The 23,741-nt window shown below is 39.5% G+C and overlaps 1 pseudogene; it reads left to right on the forward strand.

Annotated features, from left to right (window-relative positions):
* The first annotated feature begins 10,889 nt into the window (after positions 1-10,889).
* Positions 10,890-11,192, forward strand: LOC142423939 (large ribosomal subunit protein eL36 pseudogene; annotated as a pseudogene).
* Positions 11,193-23,741: the final 12,549 nt, after the last annotated feature.

The following is a 23,741-nucleotide window of genomic DNA, read 5'->3' on the forward strand; positions in this document are numbered from 1 at the left end:
TTACCTTTCCTGGAAGGTTTCAATGCCTGTGAAAATAGTCCGTGGGCTGGTATGTTAGCTTGCTATAAAGCTTACTTAGCTCTCATATACTGCTCAGGGAGCTGTCCTTTGGTTTCCCAGACTAGCAAAACGTAGAAGTGCCTATGGGCTGAGAAGTAGGAGAGAAGCAGCAGAAAGCTGATAAAGTGACTTATTTACACTGACAGTACATTGGATCAGTGGCAGCACTGGCAGCTCTACCACCCTTGAGTTGTTCCCACGTCCTAGTGACTCGATAGGGTGGTGTAGAACTGTCTTCATAGGGCTTCCAAGTCTGTGTCTTTAGGTGTTGGCTTGCTAACCACAAGGCCAGCAATTCAAACAGCAGCCATCCCTCAGCAGAAAGATGAGGTTGTAGTTCAGTCTCAAACTATATGTAGGGTCGCTATAAGACAAACTGATTAATGGTAGCGGGTTTTGATTGATTTGATGGAAGCCAATTGCCACATTTCTGCCCCCATGGAACAGTTGGTAGATTCTAATGACCGATCTTTTGTTTCATAGTCAAGTGCAGCTACTGTGTACCCAGTCCTTAAATAAGCAATTGCCACGAAGTCAATTGCACCTCATCTTACACTCACTCTTCTTGAGTTGATTCCGACCCCATAGGACTGAGTAGAACTGCCCTGCGGGTTTCCTAGAATGTGACTCTATGGGGGAGTAGAAGCCTCATCTTTCTACCACAGAGTCGCTGGTGGTTTCGAACTGCTGACTTTGAGGTTAGCAGCCCAGTGCATAACCATTATACCATAGGTGCTCTTGTGACTCATAGCAATGCTACAGAGATAGAGAGGAATGGTTTCATAGGTGTTCAAGGCTGTCATCTTTGCAGAAGCAGCCGTACCTTTCTTTCGTGGAGTCGCTGGAGGATTCTAAATTCTCACCTTTCAGTTAGAAGGTGAGTGCTTAATCCCTGCACTACTAGGGGCCTTAATGATTAGTCTAAATAAGTATGTCAGGATTTATGTGTTTTTAAAAACCAGATAACCCTCCCTTTTTTTTTTCCCTTTTTATGACTCCACAAGTGTCTTCCCTTACTTTGATCATAGGGATAATTCGTACACTTTGTGGCTTATCCTCCAAGTGTTACTTATTCTGTGCCCTTATTGGGCCTGGGTATTGACTTTTTGTACCACCATGTTAGTGTAATCTTGGGTGATACTTGGAACCTTAGGCTACCTTGTTTGGTGCCATTGCAGTCTGTTCCTAATGATAACCCTTATCCTGGTTTGTGTACTTCCAAATGTGTTAAAATAATATATTTCTATATTCTAAATTGTGCAAAACAAATAAATAATTTTAAAAAATCCGAAGATATTTATTTCCCAGACATTCATGGACATTAAATTGGCTTATCCTTTCTTGTGACCTTGTTCTTTGGTTTCTTCTTTTGATAAAAATCTATTTTCCCCCCTCAGATGCTAAAGGTACTTCTTTCTAAAATACTATTTGAATTTGAACATATCTATATAGTCTAAAGAAGTTCTGATGATGCAGCGGTTAAGAGTGGGACTGCTCATCAAAAGGATGATAGTTTGAGCCCAGCAACCCTTGGCGGGAGAGATGTGGATGGCTGCCTGGAAACCCCACGGAGAAGTTCCACTAGCCTCTGTAGGGTTGCTCGGAATCAGAATAGGCTCAATGGCCTCACAAAGTTTGTGGAACAATTCCATTATCCTTTAATTCCATTTTTATGAACTTTTTGAAGACTCCATGCACTATATTTTATGGTTCACTGTATTACCTCCTAAACTTTCTAAATAGTTTTGTATTATTATTGATGTCCCTGGGGTTTTGTAGAACTCAACAGCAGTTCAACTGTCTGTACCTTTTTGATATGCAAGACCATGAAGACATTCAAGGATTATACTGGCTCCCAGTCACTGACTGCTGACAGCTGTTCAATTGCATGCTTAAATTCCTTCTCAGAGCCTTACAAGGCTTGACTTAGGGTGGGACTTTCTTAACAAACTAAACTTCCTGCAGAATGGGGTTATCTCACCTGCATTTTTAGGCAATTTTTTTAGGTTACATTTTTAGGTGATCTGATTTCCTAATGGGAATACTTAAAATTTAATTTTGAAACATTGTTAATTTAGATTTCAACACAGATACTTTATCTTTGAGCCATGAGAACTTGATTCATTTAAGGTAGAAATCTGTTTACTTCACGAAAATAAGACAAATTTTCAGACATGAGAGATGGCATACACTGTTATCTATCATGTATTTTGAGATGGGTAAATGAGAAAAGAAATTGTCGAAAGAAAATTGATAGAAAATGGTCAATTACCTAGTATTTAATGAAAGGTACTGCAAGAAAGTGTGAAGTAGATTTATTTATGTAGGTGATGTGGGAAGATAAACTTATTTCAAACGTACCATGGAGGTTACAAATAATAACATTAACGGTGACGCAAGGTGAGGGGAAGTTCATGCTCCAAGTAGGCTGGGTTATTCTTCCATAGGCTTCAGCAAGCGGAAAAGCTAAGCTGCCCTTGCTTGCTCTCAGCTTGCCTGCCATGCAGTGTCTAGTGATTAATTACACGACCATGCCTTCATGCCCAGCGTATGAACTGTGGGAGCTGGCTTTCTTTAGTCCTTTGGAAAGATGAGCAACTCTATGCTTTCAAAAGTAAATGATGCTTCCTCTACTTGGAAGAGTTGAATTGTTGAGCTGTACTCACAGGGTTGAAATCTATGTGCTTACTTAAGAGAAGCCAGTGTTTGTTAGGAAGTAAGGACATGTGTAGTTGTAGCACACGAGAGGCCACCATCAGGGCTTTTCCACGGACACAGTTCAGTATAACCCACTCATCACTTCTTATGATCGGAGGTCATTGAAAACATTTTACATGTTTATGAACATATCAGGCACATGGTATTCATCTGAGCTGCTAATAAACTTGCCTTGGAATTCATGTTTCCTTGTATTATTTACCTTTAGCTAAATTTCTATCATGTCATCTTTCAATTTAAAGTCAATTCAGCTTAAAAGGCACATAAGCTATGGGGAAGCAATAGGCGTGAGATCAAGTTGTTGCCTCCTGATATCAGGGAAGAACCTTGGCAGGGACATTCGACCATGTACCTTGGATCACAGGCTGCCTCTTATCAGGTAACCTTTACATCCCCGGAACAAATGACCTGCGATGTATATGGAAACATCACTTTGCTCAAATTGTTCCAACATTCACCATTGAGAGCTGTTTAATCTGATTGCCCTGCCCCTTTGGCACACTCACCACCTTCATTTTAGCTTTTCCTGTAGCATTTGTTTCTCTCTGGCACTACAGGATGCTCCCGGCTCATCAGGAGTATTTCTGCCCCACTGCATGAATCCAGCATTTCTCTGAGGGCTCCTGTTACACTTTATTAAAGAGCAGTACTAGCAGCCAAGAACTACGCACTATGTTTGCTTGCTTCCATTGGGTTGCCATTATTTCTAGGCTTCTCAGATGCAAGATCAAGCAAATATATGTGTATGTACACACACACACACACACACTTGCACACACACACATATATACCCATGAGAGAAAGATGAGACTTTCTACTTTTGTACAGAGTACAGTCTTGGCAATCCACAGGGGCAGTTCTACCCTATCCTACAGGGTCATTTGAGTCAGAATAGATGCGATGGTGAGGAGTTTTGGTATATTCACACATATATACATATTCTACAATGATTTTACATAATAATTTGTATTTAATCCTTTGCAATTAAGTCAGTCCCAACTCATAGCAACCTGTTAGGACAGAGTAGAATTTCTCCATAAGATTTCCAAGGCTGCAACTCTTTTTTTTTTTTACTATGAAATACTTTCATTGGGGGCTCTTACATCTCTTATCACAATCCATACATTCATCCATTGTGTCAAGCACATTTGTACATTTGTTGCCATCATTATTTTCAAAGCATTTTATTTTTCCTTGAGCCCTAATATCAGCTCATTTTCCCTTTCCCTCCTCCACCCTTCCTCCCTCCCTTGATAAGTTATAGATTATTATTTTTATATCTTACATTGTCCTCTGTCACTGGCTGTAACTCTTTATAGAAGCAGACTACCACATCTTTCTCTCACCAAACAGCTGGTGGGTTTGGACTGCCAATCTTAAGCAGCTGAGCATTTAGTCACTATCCCACCAAGCTCTATGTAAAGATTAACATGAGTTCAGATTGTTGTCTCTAATATATTACTATATGGATGATTGTAGCTTCTTTCTATGGTTTACCTGCAAGCCTTTAATTGTGCTGCAGTGTGCAGGCACCATAGTGTCACAAGTATTACCCTAGCAGCTAGAATAGAGTGCTTATTTTTCTGTAGTTATACAGATTCCACTTATTTTCAGAGTTGCTTAGACTATCTTCTTACTTTTAACCCAAATTTTAATTAGCAGTTTCTTATATGAGGGAGTATCCCCCCCAAACAAACTTTTATTTTTCCTCAAATCTATGTATTTAAATTTCTTTTACAAGGCAACTGTATCACCTTCAAAGTACTATCCGTAACACTTACTACATTTGTCAAATCTGCACCTCCATGCTTTTTTTTCATTGTACACCATGTTTATTTCAGCAATTTCTATAATAAGTAAAGAGATGGAAACAATAAAATACCCTCTCTTTGAAGGACGGAATAAGCAAACTTTGGCACATACATGCAATGGAATCGTGTGTATTCTTTTAATTTAATTAAAATATCATTTTATTGAGGGTTCTAAGAACTCTTATTATAACCCGTACATCAATTGTATCAGGCATATTTGTACATATGTTGCTATTTTTCTTTTCTATTGAGCCCTTGTTATCAGCTCCTCTTCTCATCCCCCACTCTTGTGACCCCTTGATAGAGTATAAATTATTATTATTTTCATATCTCACACCAACCACTGTCTCACTTCCCCCATGGTTTCTGTTGTTCATCCCCCTGGAGGAGTGTGTGTGGTTATGTGTCGATCATTGCAATCAGTTCTCCTTTCTACCCCTCCTCTCCCCACCTTCCCCGTACCCTTCTGATATCACTATTCCTTTTCCTGTTCCTGGATTCCACACATTGTGAGCTCTTATTTCCTATCTATACTTGTGTACATGCTCCAGTCTAGTCCAAAGTGAGAAGCAGCACTGGGATCATGATAGTGGGGGATGAGGAAGCCTCAGGAACCAGAGCATTATTGTGTGTTTCATTGGTGCTTTACTGCACCCTGATTGACTCATCCCTTCCCTGTTACCCCTGTGTGTGTGTGTCTGTGTGGGGGGGTATTCCTTTGTCTACAGAAGGGCTTTGGGTCTTTGCTCTGATCTCCACTCATTCTCAACAATATTTTCTTGTTTGTTTGTTATGAGTCTTCAGATTCCTGTTACCCGGTTCCGCTGAACACTCATGATTGCACAGGCTGGTGTGCTTTTTCCATGTGGGCTTGTTGCTTCTCTGCTGGATAACCACTTGTTTAGAGTCAAGCCTTTAAGACCACAGATACTATATCTTTTCATAGCCGGGAGCCATCAGCTTTCTTCACATTTGCTTGTGCACCCATTTTGTCTCTAGTGATAGTGCTGGGAGGGTCAACATCACAGAATGTCAATTTGTTAGAACAAAGTGTTCTTGTATTGAGGGAAGGTATTGCAATTCCATCCTTGGAAACATTTTTCACACTCATCTGTTTGGATCATTGGCAGTACCTCCCTCACTTTTCCTTCACCTTTTCTATGTTGTCAAATCACTGTGCTTTCGTGTCTCTCTTCATTTGTGGAAACACAAATACGTCTCATGGAACAAGGTCAAGTGAGTCAGGTGCGTGGGGCAAGAAAGGCATGCTGTTTTATGCCCCAAACTGGTACACTGAGATGGCTGCATGAACAGGTGCAGTGTCCATCTGCCACAAACCAGGCCTTTTTTATGTCCCACACTGTTACACAATCTTTTCAGAACCTCTAAATAGAAAACTTGATTGACAGCCTGACCTAATGGAATGAACTCCAAATGCACTATCCCCCTCACATAAAGAAATCAAAAATGAAAACAAATGAGCATCATCTTGATCTTTGATTTCACTTGATGAGCATTTTTTGGGTGATGTGATGATGGCATCTTTCACTGGCTTGAAGGATGTTTGCTTTTGGGGTCATAAAAATAGCGCCATGTGTCATCACCAGTAAAGACCTTGTAAAAAAAATGTCTGGATCACTTTGGAACTGTTCTTACAAAGCATGGCATGTTTCCATGTGACACCCTTTTTTCCTGGCCAGTCAGAACCCAAGGCACAAATTTTGTAGCGGCACTTCTTATTCCCAAATCTTCTGTTACAATTCACTGAACCGAACTCCAAGGTAGTCCAGATAATGTCCCCATCTCTTCAATGGGCCATCGTCAGTCTTTAAGCACAAGTGCACACATTTTGTCAATATTTTTGTCTGTTTGGGAAGTTGATGGATATCTAGTACAAAGTTTGTCATTAATCAACATTTCACCTTTTTTGAAATGAGAAAACCACTTGTACACATGAGTTTTTCCCATAGCGCTGTCCTTGTAAGCTGTGTTCCACATCACAACAGTTTCTGCGGCATTATCCCTGAGCAGGAAAAAAAATTTCACAGCCATATGCTGTTCTCTTTACTTGGCCATAAAAAAACCCAAGGTTTGAGCAAAACTGCTTTTATGAAAAATGCACTGTGACCAGAGAGAACCTTCCCAGGCAACGCCACTGGGTGTACTCCCTCAGAGAGTTGCTTGATGCCCGCCTACAAAAGCTCCAAAGCACCCAGCGCAATTCCAGTGTTTGGTTGTTTAGTTTTTGGTTTCTCTCATAACTATATTGGGTTGACTTTTCTAGAGAAACAGAACCAATGATGCTTGTGTGTTTGTGTGCCATTTATATCAAGAAATGGCTTACATAGCTGTAGAAATGGGGATGTTCAGTCTGGTTCAAGTGTGAAGGTCAGGTGTAAGCTGTGGAAGCTGCAAACAAAGCAGAATGACAAAGCCGGACGGCCATAGGGTGATGGAGGCAAAGGGTGGCCAAATAAATCCTAGGTTGTCAGTTCACTAGCAGCTCCTAGGATGGGCAGGTGACACAATAGGAGATTGATGAATCATAACTATATCTAGGAGGTTAAAGGGCAAAAAGGTTCCATTTTTCTCAGGGTGTCTCTCATATTAAAGTCTACATTCCCAAAGTTAGGTGTCATCAGGCTGTGACCTATTAGGCTGGGCTCTACAGTTACTTTCACCCAACTCCAGTAATCACAATAGACAATATATAGTGGGAGTTTTAAAAATTACTTTTAGATCTAATCTGCCATTTTCTGTCTTTCAACCTGTATATGTCCACTCAAAGTGGGTTGGATTAATGGGCACCAGGTCGCTGCTCCCATTTGCTCTATTCTTTGTTTCTTCTCTAACCTCATGTGGTTTGAGCATGGCATATAATGCCATCTTATATTCTCAGCATATCAGTTTTACTTCTAAATTAAGTAAAAATTGTGATTCTTCAAGAACTTACAATATACATTTTAAGGAAAAGTGAAGAAAATTCCCTCCTTTCTTTGAATTTTCAATTTAGAAGGGTTCCATTTGAAAATTCCCACTATTGTTTTGAAGTGCATGTAAATATTTTTTTCAGGTTTCAAAGGTGTCAATTTTGCAGCCCGTAGTTGTCTCCTCCAGACAGAAGTCATCTCTTTGAACTGTGGTCAGAAAGGAAGATAACAGCCCCTCTCAGTTGCCTGGGAAGATGGAAAGGCTCATTTTAGCTGATCCTTGGTCCAAGTTGCTAACCTACCTCTTACCATAAAATATCAGAAATTAATGTCTTGTTTTTTGGATAATGACAGTTAATTAATAGTTACCAAGTGTCATGAAGATGAGCTATGCATGACCATTAGTGATGCCAAATCCTCTTCTTAGAGGACCAGTTAATGATGAATTATGTGTGAGATAGTTTGCATCTTCTCGGCTTCACTGTGTAGGATGAAGCTCCTTTCGTCTTGTAGTCTCTGGTGGATTTCCTCTGAGGGGCATTGCAGCATTGTATCCACTTCAGTGCTATTCAGCAATAAAAAGATAACCATTTCTGTTATATTTCTGTGAAAACTTTGTATGGGTCGGCAGAAGATTGTATTTTTCATTAGATCTCCCAACAATACAAAGAATAGAGAGCAGTATAGTCGTCCCATGGGCACATTCCCAGCTGACGTTGAACACAGGGGAGATGCTTCACATTCTCATTTCAGCTCTTCTTCTTTAAACACACATCCCTTTTGTGATTTATTTAGTGCTACTTAAAAATGTTTTTTCAATATCATTGCTTAAAATGACCCTCAAACATAGTGCTGAATTCCATCCAATTTCCCTAAGCACAAAAGTGCTGGGTTGGATAGGAGAAATTCATGTATTATACAAACTTCACTTGGGCATGAGTTACAGTGCTATTGTCTGTAGTTAAGGTAATGGATCGAAAGCATATATTACAGAAGGTAACATATTGATTGGTTGGAAGTTTTATGCTCAGAGACACAGAGGAACTAACCCTAGGGCTCCCACAGAGCAGTGGTTACAGATTTACCAATTCTGTGCCCACTGATGTTCTTATAGTAAATAACCTGCTTCAAATAATGAGAATTAACTGTATAAAATGTTACCATCGTGTGCCTTATATTGACTCTAAATAGACTATAAATATGCATATGTGATGAAATTTGAAGTTTGAATAAATAAATGACATTTGGAATTTGTCACTTGGGAAAAGGTTCACAAAGGAAATACTTTGAATATTTGTCTGACTGACATAAAAATAAATTTAGCACAATATTTCTATATCTGTTTCTTGAATTAGACAATTTACAACCTATACATTATTAACAATTATTGCAAAAAATTAAATATATAAAAAGTAGAAAACATTGTGTTTGAACCTCTTTTTGCCCAATATCTAATTTCAATTTTATTAATCTCATTTTTGTAGTATGAAATGGCATTAACACATCTAATGGGAGGAACAATGATTCTTTAATGTCATTCCAATCCATACACCAATACCTGGAACACATTTGAATTTCCCTAATTACTTCAGAAATTTTGTGAATTCAGATCTAGGCATGATCCTTATTTTGAACTTGGTTGTTATGTCTTTTTTATTTTTACTTCTGTGATATGACTTGACTGCTTTTTTGACTTTATACTAGATGATATATCCTAAAGAACAGTAATTCTCAAAATTAAATATTAAGGTATGAACTTCTCAACTCTTGTAAAAATCCTTGAGATTCTTTATTTATAATAAGCTATGGATGATGATTATTTTGGTTTTATGAAGATCATACTTTGACTAATAAGTTTATGTAGCCCACCTTAAACTTAATGAATCAGAATATGCATTTTAATAAAATCCTCCTTTAATTCACATGCATATTAAATTTGAGAAGCATTGCTTTCCAGTGAAAAAGCAGGCCTATGTAGTGTGGAATTAATTACTTTTATCTGAGTATTTTAAGTATATGGTCTAATCTGTTCTTTGTTCATGGTTAGCTTCTATTCTGATTGGTTAGTTCAATTTTCCGATTGATACCCATGTGAAGTACAATCAGTTAATATGGCAGGGCACTCTTTGCCATGATCCCCTATGTGCTGTATTATCAGGTCGGGCCTCTGGGTCTGTGGTTAGTCTCACTTTGGAGGGAGTTCTCTGCCGTGCTCGGGGACAAGCTTAACGTGGGATCTGTTCCTAGTCTCCATTCTACCAGAAGGTGTGACCCAAGTCACCGCCTTCATTTCCTTGAGGAAATGATCTGCTTACAGAGAAAAACCACATCTCCTTCCAAGCCAGTTCTCTGTGTATAAGAGCCAGCTTGGAAGCAAGAAGAACTCTCCCAAGTTTATCAAAGAAGAGGAGCCTGTTTAAAATCTCTACCTAAGGTGACAGAGGCCAGGAGAAGAGGTACAGAGACCAGCACAGGGAGCCACACTGAGACCAGAGACTGAGGCAAGGAAACCTTGAAACAGAATTTAAGAGTATCACTGGGACTATCAGGCAGAGTAGCAGTCTGGCTTCCTGGCCCACCAAGGCAGAGGCTACTGACCACAAGACTGAGAAAGATGCAGAGACACTGAGTACTGCTGGCTCAGGTGAGGTGCTGCTGTGGACCAATGACCATATCCTTAGTACTTACCTATTCTAACGAGCTAACTTGTTAACTTCCCTAATAAATCCTCATAATTGTGTGTGTTATCTGTGTGGCCATGGCAGCAGGTTGTTGAACTAGGCAGAGAGGCATGCGTCTCGAGAGGAAGGTTGTTGTGCAAATAGGGTAAAGAAGGCTGAAGGTGTGTCTGACCTCTGCCTCACGGCAATAGGAAAGGTTCATGGAAAATTTTCATTATTATTTAACTTCATTTTCCATGAGCTTTTTGAAGTCCCTTCATAAATATTACATTAATAGATGTCAACCAGGCACCTACAAGATATTCTAACTCATTGTGAGCAAAAAACTCTCACACCTTAGAATCTCTCCTTTTTTCTGAACACATTAGACTAATATGTAGCACTATTAAATTGTCAGCAAAATTAATAAGCATCTTGTAGTTTACAAAGTTACATCCTAGTACTTATAATTATTTCCTTTAATCAGCCAGTGCTTATAAGGGGGATTTAATTTGCTGAAAACATTAGAAGAGAGTGTCGAATAATGATGAGGACTTTGATTGCATCTCTCTGTGCTCCATACTCACAAACGCACTTGGCTTTTGTTCTCCTACACTCAGTGTTCAGAACTTTTCAGTATTAAAAATTAAGAAATTTCCTTCCACCGCGGCACCCACCGAAGAGTCGCAGCCTTGGCTGTGCGCTACCCTATGGCCGTGGGCCTCGACAAGGGCCACAAGGTGACCAAGAACGTGAGCAAGCCGAGACACCGCAGCCGCCGCCGCGGGCGCCTCACCAAGCACTCCAAGTTCTTGCGGGACTTGATCCGGGAGGTGTGCGGCTTCGCACCCGACGAGCGAAGGGCCATGGAGCTGCTCAAGGTCTCCAAGGACAAGCGGGCACTGAAGTTCATCAAGAAGCGGGTGGGCACACATATTCGGGCCAAGAGGAAGAGAGAGGAGCTGAGCAACGTGCTGGCCGCCTTGAGGAAGGCCACTGCCAAGAAGGACTGAGTGCCGCGCCCCCCTCTCCCCACCCCCAAAATAAAGTCTTTCCAGAAAAAAAAATTTACAGAGCACCAAAGGATATTTATTTAAAAACAGGAGAGTAATTTCAGATATTATCATTACAAAGAGCTGGGTAAATCATGAAATCTTGATATTGACAGCAAGACGTATGTAATTTTTTTAAAACTCTTTGGGATTACTTAGATAACCAATATTAAAAATGAAGCTTTAATGCATGGCGTATTTAAAAAGAACTTACCACAGATAGTTATACACCTAAAAGGAAGTCCAGGTAATACAATTATTACTAATACTTTCACACTGAACACTAAAGCTAGAGATGAAGAAATCAAAGAACTATACAAACTTTGTCCATCTGAAACTGACCCAATTTAAAATTAAGATGTATTGATAATTGGAATGTGAATGTTGGAAACAAAGAGGATCAGTAGTTGGAAAAATAGGACATTGGGGATAGAACGTAAGCTAGAAGTCCCATGATAGAATTCTGTGAGACCATTGACTTCATTATTGCAAACATTTTTTAATAATCAGTGACTATAGACTTAGTTGAAATATACAGGAATCAAATCAGCTACATCTGTGGAAAGAGACAATGGGGAAATTCAATACCATATGTCAAACTAAAGCCAGGAACAAACTATTGAACAGACCCTCAATCGGTTATAAGTGATTTCAGGTAGCAGTTGAAGAAAATGAAAACAAGTACCCCAGAGTCAACATAGCATCGTGATTCGATTCCATCTGAGGTTAAAGGACATTTCAGAGCATGTTCAGCATGCTGACCATGAATGACCCGAGACCTCACGGGGACCACACACGGAGAAAGTGAACGCTCATCAGAACACAAGAGCGGAAGAAAGACCAACGTGCATTTCAGAAGAAACTCTGAAACCTACTTTTGAAAGTAATTAGAGGGCATGGCAGAAATGATGAAGTAAAGAGCTGAAGGGAAATTTCCAAAGGGCAGCTAAGGAAGACAGCGTAGCACATTACAATGAAATGCACACAGACCTGGAGTGAGAAGCCCTCAAAGAAGAACAAATGCAGCATATCTCACGCTGAAAGACGGAAGAAAAAAAAACTAAGGTTCGAGGGTAAGATTGAAGCTTCATCAGGAACATATTGAATGATGTAATAATCATGAATAGAAGTAGGAAGAAGTACACAGTCATGGTAGCCAAAAGAGTTGACCAGTGTTAACCATTTCCATAGGTAACATGTGATCAAGAACCAATGGTAATAAGGCAAGAAGTCCAGACTGCATCGTGGCGTTAGTGACAAACGAGAGGCTCACAAACGGACGGAATATGCGTTGCAGTATTTCAAGAGGCAGCGGCACCACTGGAGACATTCATTGGTGTATGCCAAGCAACTTGGAAGACAGCTAGTTGGTCACTGTTTGGAAGAATATATATTTGTACCCATTCTAAAGAAAGGTGAAACAACAATGTGGACATTATTGGGTAATATGATTAATATTGCACCCAAGCAAAATTTTGTTGCAGTTAATTCAACAATGGGTGCAGCAGCATATTGTCACGAAGCTCTCAGAAATTCAAGACGGAGTCAGGAGAGGATGCAGTGCTTCCTCTGATTATGAAAGTTTGCTTATCAGATTTCTTGGCTGAAAGCAGAAGATAGGGAAAAGCTGTCTAATTGCATTTTATAGTCTGTGCAAAACGTTCTACTATGTGGATCACAGCAAACTCTGGATAACATTTCAAAGCACAGGTGTTACAGAATACCTAATTGTGCTTGGTGGAAGCTGTCCCCGGACCAAGAGACACTCCTTCAAATAGCAAAAGGGAATCCTGCATTTTTAAGTCCTGAAGGGTGTGTGTCAGGATTGCATCCGTTGACCCGACTTATTCAACCTGTTTCCGTAGAAGAGCCCATGAAGATGGACTATAGAAAAGCACGCGGCACGAGGACTGGAGGAAGTCTTATTAACAACCTTCAATATGTAGATGGTAGCGAGGGGGACTAGAAAATTTGCTGAAGAAAATCAAACACTGCAACCGTCAGTATGGATTTCCGCTCAATGTAAAGAAAACCCAAGTCCTCACAACTGGACTAACGGACCGAATCATGGTAAATGAATAAAATATTGCAGTTGTCAAGGATTCTATTTTGCTTATGTTCACACTCACTGCCTATGGAAGCAGCAGTAAAGAAAGCAAACAATGTATATTTTATTGGTCAAATCTGCTCACAAGACCTCGTTAAAGTGTTGGAGAGCAAAGATGTCACTTTGATACCTAAGATGTGCCTGACCCAACCCATAATATTTTTAAATCTCTGCACAGGAAGACTTCAGGAAAACTGACATATTTGAATCATAGTGTTGGCAAAGAATATTGAAAATAGCATGCCACTCCAGAAAAACAGACAAATCTGTCTTGGAATACAGCCAGAACGCTCCTTAGAAGTTAGGATGATGACATTTCACCTTTGACCCTTTGGAATTATTATCAGGAGAGACTAATCATAGGTAAAGCCCACCATCTTGGTGATGTAGAGAATCAATGAGGAGGAAGACCCTTGATTTGATGGATGGATAGACACGGCAGCTGCAACAGTAAGCTTAAACCAAACAAGATTGTGAGGATGGTGTGGGACCGGGTAGTGTCTTGATAGGACCTAACAAAAATGAACACACATATTGCCAAATTTTCCTTAATGTCTTATGAAATATTTCAAATACTTGAAAAAGAATATGAAAGAACCCCTTTTTAAATATTTTAATCCAAAGAGAAATCTTCAATTGTGTAATGTTCTATGTTAGTAAGGTATCAGTTAGAGAAGAGGGTAGGAAATATTTGACCTCATGCAAACTAATTTAGTCCTTGTAAAGATAAAACGGTTTTCTAATAATAAACGTGTCATACCAGTGTGTCACATGGTTCGGCATGTTGTCAGAAGGAACCAGTCCCCGGAGAAGGGCATAACGCTTGGCAAAATGATGGATCAATGAAAAAGAGGAAGACTCATCAATACGGTTTGACACAGTGTCTGCAGCAGAGAGGTCAGACAGCAACAGTGGTGAGCCTGGTGAGATGGTTCTGTTTTGTTGTAAATGAGATCTCTCTGACTTAGAACTGACACGACAGCCGCTAACATAAACAGGAACATTTATTTTGTGTATATCGTTCCTGCTCTTCTATTTTTTATTTTGTTTTGTTAAAACATTAAATTACCATTTAGTGTGTTTACAGAATATATCAAATCCTAAATCCTAGGGAATGTATTTTGATCAGTATGGGGAATCATATTATGACAGGTTTATGGATTAATATTGGGGAAAAATAAATAGTCACTAGATGAAATGCAGAAAACAGCTGAATAGATTCTGCTCTGTCTTCCTTACAGTAGTCACCAAGAGACCAGTTGAAAAATACCAGCACTGAAGTTTTTAATTTTTAAAGGAAATTTACAACAAGGGAAAGCAGAACTTTAGGATGAAGTTGCCTGTACAATCTTACAGCATCGTCCCTAGGCAGTGTCAGTAAGATTGAAATTTCTGATCCCCCTTGTTATTTCTTAGGGAGCACATTCACAGACAAGGCACAGGTAAATAATGTTCTTCAGTGAATTCAGTTCATAGTGCCAGTTTCCCGAAAGCCTCTTTGCATCTGTGCTTCCTATCATATATCAACAAGGGATTACTGGTCTCCGTTCTCCTGATTGTGTTCTGAAAACTCTGCTGTTTATCTTAATCCTCTCTTTTTTCCTTTACCAAGCTATCTTTTTCTGTATCATGCAGGCAATTTTGCCTAGGCATTTTCTTTGGGGACTTTGCACTTTCTTTTATATCCCCTGGGGTCCCTTCCAATAGTAAGGGAAAGGGATTAGGGACTGGAGCTTTGTGGATTTATGCTTGTGCTAGCCTAGCCTTGCAGCAGTTCTTTCATGTTCCTAATAAACACATCAAGAGATTCAGCGCTCCCAATTGCAAGGCCGCTCCCAGATTATTGACTTCTACAGATCAACAGCTGGTAAATGACTTTACTTAGGAAGGGGGCGGGGGTGGTGGTGGCGGAAATCATGTTTGCTTTCTTTTGAAAAGAGGGAGCCATAAAAAACAAATTCTCATCTACTATTAAGAGGAGCAGAGTGGAGTTCAAATTTATCTGATAAACACACAGTTGTCTTTATCATGTTTCCTGGTTAAACTTGTTTATGTTATGCTCCCATGCTTAAAATTTTAATTATTAAATAAATGGAAACCAATTTTTGGGCGGGTAAAATAATATGATTTTAAAACCACTTGTATAACAGGTATAACTTATGAAATTGCATTCATTTTATCTTGGAATGTACCCTACTCTCCCCTGCCTCCATTTCCTCTTCCTGTAGCGGCACAAAGGCACCCTGGTGGGGCAGAAGTCGCATGCTAAGCAACTAATCTGAAGGTGAGCAGTTACAAACCAACAGCTGAGGGAAAGAGAGAGGCTTTCTACTCCCACCAATCATTCCAGTTTTGGAAACACAGGGGCAGTTCTACACTAGCCTAAAGGGCTGCTATGGGTCAGAGTTGACTCAAGGGCAGAGCTTGTTTTGGGTTTCTTGGCTCGTCTACTCTCCACTCCAATATCATGTTTTACAATTTTCTTCCCATGATTTTACTTGGTGGTATCGACCCATCAATGCTCTTTATTCTTTTCTCCTCCGTTTTAGAGCTCAATTTTAGGAAAGTCTCTTATTGAAATTTGCCTAGATGTTGTATGATACTGTAACATTTGCATATTTAAAAACCTTTTATTACGATCTCAGTGAAAGTTTACAAAGTAAATTAGCTTTCCATTCAACAGCTAATATACATTTTGTTTGTGACATTGGTTGTAATCCCCACAAGGTAACAATACTCTTTCTACTTCCTCCCCATGGTCACCATTTTCCTTAGTCTTTCCTGACTATTTTATTGCCTTCTAAACTTTATCCCTGAGCAAGTGCTGCGCCATTGATTTCATATGATTAATTGTTATAGGAAATGGTCTCTCTTTATTGCTCACCTTAAAGACCTGGCAACTGTTTTGCCATAGGGCATTGAGATGTGTTGGGGAGGAGAGTGGTGGGTGGGTGGGTTCCAGGCCTGAAGGGTGTCTAGTCTTGGGGATTCCACCAATCTATATCAAACCAATAAACTCTGTCTATTTTTATGATTTTAAGTTTTGTTCCACATATTTTCTCTCACCCTATGCAGGGCCTCCTCTGACTATCCCTTTCAGAATCATCAGCAATGGATGCTAGTAGCCATTAAGTCACCATTTGATTCTGGTCTCAGAGTTGTGATACTAGGTGTTAGTCCTTTGGACTGTTCCCTTGCATCTTTGCTTTTGTTTACTCTCTGTTGGTCTGCGATAGGAGGCACCAGTAGTTACCTTGTATGGCGGGCACACGTTTTTACACCAGTCACTACTCACCCAAGCAGGATGTGAAACATGCTCTTTGTGGACTCTGTTAGGCCAGTTGACCTTATTGTCCCCTGAAACTAAGGTCTTGCCCTCCCAGATAAATCTGCATTTTGACACTGACGTCTTAATTTTATGTAAGCCTGTAGTGAAATTCAAACTAAGCATGTTCTGGGGTGGGGGCAATTAACTTTGCTCACCTTTGTGTTTGAAAGTTTTTCAGCATCTGACTTTGTATCACAATGTGTGATGGCTGGTCCTCACTATCCCCACTCCCCAGCCCAGGGACTATGTTTTCCAAAATGGTCTTCCTTAACTAGTTCCAGTTAAAGTTTTCCAGATCCACTGGACTTCCTCTTGCCAATAGAAGTAATTAGTTCCTTTGCCTGCCTAAGGACATTACCCTCCCCATGCACGAAGGACCTATAACTGGCGATGCTCTCAACCTAAACCTGAAGTCACTGAAGGACAGCGAATAGTGGCTCTTGAAGTATGCAATAAAAACAGCATGTATTAAAACGACATTGCAAAATATGGTAAAGAAACAGAATGGAAACAGTCAAAACGTTGAAGAAACAGAACTTGAAGAATTTGTGGTCGGAAATGTATCAAAGTTTAATGAATAGGAAAGTGATTTCCCGAAGTAGAAGCGTTTCACAGATGCTGACAATACTTTGGTACCTGAAGAAAATTTAGATGACATCAAATAAGGAAGAAAAGAGATGCTGCTGACAAACCAAGAGGCTTTGCCAGAAGTCTTGATCTTGAAAGAAGAATTTGTGCCACAGACAGCAGATGAGAATTAATGTTTCTCATGAAAGATTCAGATGAAGCAGATTTGGTGCCAGCAAAAGGGGCAAGCATAAAGTGCTCTCATATTGTAGTTATGTTCTATGAAGAGAGACCAGCTTGGCATTCTTGTCTAAAGGAATACTCCAGAGGATGCACAATAATTGTGTACATTGATTATGCATTGACTACACAAGGGAGCTGCAAAAATTTCATGGAAGAACTCTATATCTTTCCATTCAATTTTTTTCATGAACCTCTAGAAGGGCATGAAGAGTCCCCTTGTGTTTGTGGATGTATATGTGTGTGTGTATTCTAATGGAAATCAAGTACATAGCTACATAATGAAAGAAAGTCATTCTCCTTCCTGTTATGACTATAGTAACTGATTTGAAATTAATTTATTGTTTTGAAAATGTTGATGCAACATGTATACAAGTGAGCTTAATACAATTGAATGATGGATTATTCTAAGATTTCTAAGAGTCCCCCAATAAAATGATTAATTAAAAAATAAAGAAATAAAATTTAAAAATTATGTCAATTTTGTCATTGCTATGTTATTGAGAATATAATTATTTCCATTAGAATATATTTATTCATTATATTAATAAAATAACCAAGACCCAGGTATTTTATATATACACAATATGTAAAATATATATTTTTATCAGTTCATATAATTAGATTTATTGAAGGAATCACTTTTCAAGGTATGCTGATCATTCTCATTTCTCAATCTACTTCCTTACATTTCTTCTAACCCTTTAACTAGACTCAAAGCCAAATAGGACCAGATAGATGGATACAATATGTAAGAGATACAAAATATGCCCCAAATTATAATACTTGAAAGTTTATGTTGGAAGAAAATATAGGAATGGATCTGGATCTGTGGACACGGATGCGGAGAGGAGGGATGGAGAGAGAGGCGCTGTTTGGAAGGGGAATCCCCTTCCATCCAATCAACTGGCACCTGATTTTCCGGAGTTTTTTCACTTTTTTGCCTTTTTTCACTAGGGCATGGCTGGCTTTCTCTTAAAAAAAAAAAAAAAAAAGAAGCCTCTCTAATGTGGTCTGCTGTTGGCATTTCCTTAACTGTTTTCTAAAACAATATAACACAGTTAACCAGTTCCTTATCATGATGATTCTTTAAAAAAAAAAACTCTCTAGGATCATGTTTTTTATCTAAAGACAGTACAAAAATCCACAAAATCTAAGAAAATTATAGCAAAACAATTGGAGCACAGCCGCAAAAGGTTTAAACAATGCGCACTAACAACGCCCACTAACGCCCAGTGGCTAAAACACGAACTGCTTTTGTTTACAAGAATCACCTGTGTCAGGTCGGATTCTGACATTTTGTTTGAGCTCCGATGCAAAATTTTCTCAAGATTTCACGTCAAAATCCGATTATGTCGAGTACTGATGCGGTTGTACTGAGTATGGGCTTTCTCCTGTATTAGTAAGTTCTGTTCCTGTCTATATTTGTCTTTTTGTTGTTGTTGGAAATGAGAACAGTTAAGTATAGTTATGTGCAGTATATACGTAACATATGTGAAATACTTGTTTTAGTATCTAGTAGATAATAAATGTTATAAAAAATAAATAATATATTCATCCGATAATAAATATATAAGCAATCTATTATATAAATAAATATTTAAATGTATATAAGTAAATAGATAATAAAACAGACTGTCTTTCTACTCAAAACATAATTAAAGAAGCATTTCCAGGTACACAAGAACATTTTAACATAATAATACAATGTTAATAGTAATATTTGGTATAAGTACAAGGTAGTTCCCATCTGTTATTAGGGATCATTGTATGTGCCTTGAATGTTTACAGCAGGCTTTATGGGGGTAAAGATAATGGAAATATATGGAGTCCGCTGTTGCTCAGACGGATACTGTGTCTTTCTCCCCAAGACCAAGACAGAGATCCTGCTCCAATACAGAGCTACAGTCTGGAAACTCACGGGGGCAGTTCTACCCTGTCCTAGAGGTTGGCAGTGAGTTTCTTTCCTTCTTTCTTTTTTCCCTTTTAATTATTGTTCTAAGGAGTTCTAGTGGCACATGGGCTGAGTGTTGGGTTGCTAGCCACAAGGTCACTCTATGTCACGAGCCAATTCTTACGGATAGTGACCCTATGAACAGGGTAGATGTGCTTCCGTTAAAGTAGCTCGTGGGTCTGAACAGCTGACGTATGCTTAGCAGCACAATGGTAACCTGCGCCATCACCAGGGAAAAGCCATCAGCAACTTCTTGGGAGAAAGAGCAGGCTTTTTACTCTCAAAGGTTTATAGTCGCAAAACCCAAAGAATCAGCTCTACTCTGTTCTATAAAGTCACTACGAGTGGGAATCAGCTCCATGGTAAATTCTATGTCACGCGATCTTCAGCTTCATTTCTATCACCAAGACCCTATTTTCCAACTACTGTTCCTTCCTCTTTGTTTCAACTTGTGCATTCCAATTGCCAATACTAATCAATGCATCTTAATTTCATGTTTGATCTATTTCAGATGGAAGATGCTGGTAGAATTCTTCATTTTCTTCACCATTAGCTTTTGTGGGTTTTGTACAAAATTAAATTATAATTTTATTGATCGGATTTCCTTGAATGCAAAGAGTCCTAATTCTGTCACAGACAGAAGTTTACTGGAACATGGATCTGGAAATGTCCTATCTGATGATAAATGAAACCCCACTCCTCTTGATTATGTCATTCCCGGTATAGTAAACCAGATGATTTTCTGATTCAAAGAGGCCAATATCAGCCCATTTCAGCTCTTTAGCATCTTGATGATGATTGAAGATATCGCTCTTTATGTATTCCATTTTAATTTTGAGGATTTTCATGGTTCCCAGATTCATACTTCATTCATTTCAAGTTAGGGTTTTTGTAGTACTTGTTTCTTCTCATTTTAAGTCCTGCCCATCAGCAAATTAAGACCCTGAAGGCTCCACTCTACCAGGCTTCAGTCCAATCACATCAGCTTGAGCAACTCTATTTTGAGAAAGCAGCTCCTCCTCAGGCACATTTAGAGCGCCTTCCAACCCAAAGGCCCATCCTCTGGCCTCATGTCTGACAGTGCTCTGCTTCCTTGCATTAGGCCTGCAGTATCTTACAGTGTTCCAGCCTATGGTGTTCAGTGGCTCCTTCCTCCAAAATGGGCAACTGATTCCTTCTTTGTAGTCTGTTCTTAGTCTGGAAGCTCTGCTGAAACCTGTTCACTTTGGATGGTTGTGCTGGCATGTGAAATACTAGTGATGCAGATTCCAGCACCATGGCAACACTTAAGCCACCACACGATGACAAAGTGACAGACAAGTGGCAGACAAGAGTTCGAAAGGTAAACTCAACTATGAGCCAAATCCCCATATTGGTTCCCTGGGCAGGCCAAATGGAAGCTCCTGGAACGGCTTCTCCTTGTCTTTAGAGTGCACAAGAGCAGCACTGACTTTCTGGAGGCCCGTCAGAGATCAGTGACACCCTAAGCCATTGACAAGGAGCAGCAAGGGGAATTCATAAAGACCTTGCAGGAGAACAGTGGAGTAGGATACACTTAATCAGATGGAAAACTAACCTGAAAATGATGTCTTTATTTTATCTCTAGATCAGGAAGTGCTCTTTTCTCTATACTTATAAAGACAACCAGATGCAGTTGAAGATGAGAGTCCACAGATCCACAGTCAGGAAAGTGAATTCTATGCAGAGGGACTAGGGGGCAGCAGGACTATGAACTGATGCTGTGTCCAGAGCATAACGGACAAGGTGAACAGAGGCATGAACTAAGATTAAAAAGTAGACAAAGGCTTCATGGTGTGCAGAATTTTAGGACAGCATAGAAGTAGAATATTGTAGACTTCATTTTAGGTGCGATAGGTAAGGCAGTGGCATGATCCGATGTATATTTAAAACATTTCTTTAGCTGCTATATGGGAAATGGTTAATCGCTTCTCGGCCTTTTGGCTAAGATCAAGTGTAGGACAATGGGCTAAAGTTTCAGAGTGGTAGGCATAAAGAAATTAGGATGTGAGAGATGATCCTGACTTGGACTGAGGTAGTAGTAGTGGAGATGAAGCAACAGGGATCAGTTAGGGGAGGCTTTGAGAAGTAAAGTCAATAGAATTAGATGATGGATTGCAGGTGAGAAATCAACAATCCGAGGTTTTTGACTTGAGTAACTGAGGGGGTGATAGTGTAGTTCACTGAGGTGAGGGGGCATGATGAAGGGTTGTGGGGAGTTAAAGAGTGTGGGCAGAAAGATGGAGGATTTTCTTTTTAGCATGTAATGTTTGAGATGCCTACTCGACAGCTGGTGGAAACAGGCAGTTGAATATATGAGAGTTGTATAGAACAGGTATAGATTTTAGCTATGGAGTTGAAATGACATTTAAGGCAATGGGATCTCCTAGAGATAAGACGTGTTTAAAAATCAGATGGAGGCCCATAGCCAACACCGCAGCACGCTAACATTTAGACTATAGATTAAGCAGAAGAAGAGCGAGTAAAGAAATCAGATCAATGAGGTAGAAGGAAAGTGGGAGAGAGTTGAGTCATACAAACCTAAAAAGAAGACGTTTCAAAAAGTATATAATGAACAATGATTTGAAACACAGAAACTCAAATTTTAAATGCAGTACAGACCGCAAGTGACATCTGACTTTTAGTAACTGGGAAAGTATAGTGACTTTAACAAGAAGAGTCTTGAAGCGTGTCAGTGATCATGGAGGGCTGGAATTGGTGGGGACTGGTGTGAACTAAGGAAAGAATAGCCACTACAAACTCACTGCCATCGAGTCAGTTCTGACTCACAGGGACCTTACAGGACAGAGTAGAACTCCTGAGTCGCAAGCTCCTGGGTTTGGACTGCTTGTGGTTAGCAACTTAGTGCAAAACCCATTAGGAGACTCCTTAAAGAGAAACCCGGGAGACTTAATGATCTATGTAGTTTTTATCAAAAAAAAAAAAAAAGAAACACACCCAAGCCAAACAACATCAACCGCACAAAAACAGAAGCAAAAAATAAAAGCAAACAAAAAATAACATAAAAGACCAGAACAGTAATAACTAAAACCTTTCTTTAACTCAAATTCACGTTTGAGCTAAATCTTTCTAACTTCCCTTTTGCAATTAATCTTTCCCAAAGAGTCACCCTTTGCTCTCCAGTGAACTACTTCTTAAAGTCGCCGTGCCGAACTCATTCATGGGTTTTGTTTTTCAGACGAAAGCACTGGAAATTACTAGTGTCTTAAAGCTTCTCCTCCCTGATCCTCAGGACATTCTAATACTTGGACTCTCATATCTAACATGCCCTTTTATAGGTTGCTTATTTTTCTATCTTTTCCTAAATTGTGTTTGACAGTTTTCTTTTGCCTTATTTTTCATCTTCAGTCTTGGTGTTTTTATATTTTTAGCTTTTTATTGTGAATTGGTTAGAAGTTTATACAGTAGAACATCAGTTTTTATTTATACTTAAAAAAATCAATTGTCCTACTGTCGCGCGCTCAGTCTCGCCAGCAAGAAGGACGCGCCACAACAGGATTCTTCCACAGGCGTTTAATGTGGGTTCGATTTCTGTAGCGGATAGAAGACCCTGAAACCCCAAACTGCTGCTGCTTATATACGCTCTATGGGGACGTGCTGTGCATTGATTGGTGCGTTCGCCAGAACCCTTATTAGCATACTTCAGGGTGGAGTTATGACTACGTCATCTAAGCAGTGTGCATGCTCTAAGTGGTTGTTTACCACTTAGCCGGGCCACCGCCCTGGGTGCCCGGCGCCATCTTGTAATGGCGGCGAGAGCCGCGGCTTCCCACATCGCGAGAGCTGCGGCTTCCCACATCCTACTGTCTTGTGGCTTTCCTGACCTCATTTGTATCTTCAATGTGAGTGATGCATGCCTTTAAATCGTTATCAAACTTCTAACTTTAGGGGTCAGTCCCACAGCTCTCTCCATCTTATCTGTGTCTTCATCTGGATAGCCTTTTAAAAGCGTGTTATAAACCTGTTTCTCTTACAATTTACTGTAAAGTTTAATCGAGTAAGTTATCACCAAGACAGTATTTTTGCCTAGAGTTGTAAGTTGTTCTGGGATCAAAGTAAATTTTATAGAATTAAGAATCCTTTCAGAAATGTATCTGTTTCAGATTTTGTAGTGTTTAAATATAAAATAGCTTTTAGGAATATTTTACTCCTGACAATTGCTGAAAGCTAGGCAGAGAGCATGTTTTTATAAAGCAATTTATCAAATGCTTAAGTCTAATAAGATTGTAATGATTCAAGGAGAGACTATCAGAATTAATTTACTTAAAAAAATAA

Source organism: Tenrec ecaudatus, chromosome 13 (genome assembly GCF_050624435.1).
Source record: "Tenrec ecaudatus isolate mTenEca1 chromosome 13, mTenEca1.hap1, whole genome shotgun sequence".
NCBI lineage: Eukaryota > Metazoa > Chordata > Mammalia > Afrosoricida > Tenrecidae > Tenrec > Tenrec ecaudatus.